The sequence below is a fragment of the Peromyscus californicus genome, unplaced genomic scaffold (assembly GCF_007827085.1).
Source record: "Peromyscus californicus insignis strain IS unplaced genomic scaffold, ASM782708v3 Scaffold_20__1_contigs__length_68692818, whole genome shotgun sequence".
NCBI lineage: Eukaryota > Metazoa > Chordata > Mammalia > Rodentia > Cricetidae > Peromyscus > Peromyscus californicus.
This window is the reverse complement of record NW_026294503.1, coordinates 33,092,472-33,095,010: the sequence shown is the minus strand read 5'-3', so window position 1 is coordinate 33,095,010 and position 2,539 is coordinate 33,092,472. Positions and strand designations below refer to the sequence as shown.

The 2,539-nt window shown below is 41.4% G+C and overlaps 1 pseudogene; it reads right to left on the bottom strand.

Moving 5' to 3' along the window:
• Positions 1-449: 449 nt before the first annotated feature.
• On the bottom strand, positions 450-2,075 carry LOC128116244 (sentrin-specific protease 2-like; annotated as a pseudogene).
• Positions 2,076-2,539: the final 464 nt, after the last annotated feature.

The following is a 2,539-nucleotide window of genomic DNA, read 5'->3' as shown; positions in this document are numbered from 1 at the left end:
CTAGTCAACACTTCCTGCCTCTTCTTGCTCATGTCCCTCCTGATCTTCAGCAGGGAATGACATTGTGATGGGCCTTCCTTTCAAGAATAAACAGTTCACACAAGGAATAGAGCTGGTAATTAGAGAATATTGGAAATGACAACTGCCAAGGTTTGCGAATGAGTTAGTGAAAACGTAAACAATCATTGGTGAGGGAAGAAGACAAAAAAATCATAAACTAAATCTAACATTAAAACAATTCATAAACTAAATCCAACATTAAAACAATTCATAAACTAAATCCATCATTAAAACAATTCATAAACTAAATCCACCATTAAATCAATTCATAAACTAAATCCACCATTAAAACAATGTTTTCTGAACATATGTTCTTGTGTGGTTTGATGAGCAGTTTCTAAGCTTTCAGTAGTTACATGCAGCCTATTAGGTGGCATTGGGCAGGACTCCCCAGGTTAGGACTACATTGAAGAGAGTGGGCTTCATCCATGTCAGGCAGCTCCAGTATCTGTTTTAAATCTTTTCAACCCATCTTGCTTGAGGTATATAGAAACATCGATGGAAAAGTGCAGGGGTGCCATAGCAACTAGGTGGGTGTTGTTACAGTAAGTGACTATGCAGAATTTCCCACACCATCCCCTTCCTAAAGATGGGTATGTGCTGCTGAGAAAAGGTTTGGTCTCTAGAAATGTAATCTGCATATTTACAAGTAAAAATTCTACAGTCACTCCTGTTCAGTTGTTGAGGAATCTTTGATGTCATATTGTATCACTTCCACTCCAAAGGGTCCAGCTCTCATTTTGTAAATATTCAAAGATGGTCTCACAAATACTTTGCCCTGTCTATCACATTGAATCGAGGTATATGATACTCTGTTTTCTTAGGCTGATTACTATCAGACTCCAATGTACCTTCTGGTGAATAGGCACGAGAATAATTTCTTTTTCAAACAGTTTCATTCCTCGAGTTCATCATTTAACAGAACTGTAGCCACCATGCTTTAGTTTGGGGTAAAAGAAAGTGCTGAACACATGAAGAGGCAGGTAGCCTTTATTTTTGTTCCTCTCAACTAGAAGATTCATGTAAAAATTGATGACCTCATCATTGAGCTATTCACCATTCTCTTGTGTCTGGATATCTACTTGAGTAATTTGCAATTTGAATGCACTAGTTAAGATTTATTCCTAGGGTCCTGGACCTAGTGCATTTTTTTGTTTCCTTTTCCATGTCCTCTGTAACATCAAGGACTTCATGCATTCCTTTTCTTGTTCTGCAACAGGCTTTTTCTCTGCTATAACTACTGGCATCTTATTGGGGAGTGACCTACTGCTGCCACTACACAGGAAGACTTGAGCCTCTGTTCCTAGCAAGTCAGGTTTCACATCATGTTCCCTTCTTCCTTCAAGGTTTACTACATCTTTCTTGTGTGTATCAGAAGATTTCTCTGTACACGTCTTCACTCTTTTGTCTGGTGAGAAACATTCTCTTGCAGCAACAACAGTAGATTGTTTAGGATTACACTCAGTTGTTCTCAATCCATGACTGTGCCCTTCCACACAACCTTTGATCTTCAAGGTATCCACAAAGGTTATTCGAGCCCTGTGTGGGTCAGATTTCATAGGATCACTGGGTGGAAGGTACTGCAGTAACCTTTGGTAGTTTTGCGTTTGGTGGTTTTTGTCATGTTCCTCCATGACACAACAGGGCCACTTGCAACCCTTGCCACCATCCCCAGACTCTCTCCCAGTTACAGCCTGCTCCTATGGACCTTTGGCCCACTCTAGGGGCTTTAGTTGTCTTAGACTTTCTCGCTAGGGTTCCCATAGCTGATCCTTGCATGGCTGTTGACTTTGAAGCTGTAGGTCTTGCTGTTACTGAGGTATTCTCTTCCAAGTTTTGCTGGGCTCTTCAAACTCCAAATCCGTTCCACCCTCATGCTGGCATTTCAGTTTTTTACCTTGTCCCAAAGTTTCAGACTCAATCTCTGTCCCACCTTCATCCTGGTATTTCCATTTTTGACCTTGTCCAGAAGCATTTGGCTTCATCTCCATCCCACACTGTTTAGCTTGCCACATGGACTCACTTCTGGATTTGTCTTTGCTGGGTGCCAGCTCCCCTGTATGGTATAGCCTTCCTATTTCCAAATGAATGCAACCGTCAGCCTGACTCTGTCTGACGGTATTCTTAAGCTGTTGTCACCCTGATATCCAGAGAATTACTTATTCCAGTATCGGTATAATCCACAAGTTGGTTCAAGGTTGGAAACTTATCAGGCCACAGGATGAAGAGCTCAGAACAATTTTTCTTTATAAACAGAGTTGACTTTGCATATCAGAGTCAGTCAGAGTATGAAGCCAATTGAGCTGGCAATGGGAACCGATTGGTGAATAATCAAATATTGACAGGTCACCAGGGTCCACTGTGGGAAACGCAGTGGAGTTCTAGGATTACTTCCTCAGAAGGGTCCCACAAGGGCTCAGTAACTGGCTAAAGACTCAGAACTTCAAAATCAGATAGATTGTCCTAGTCACCATAAGAC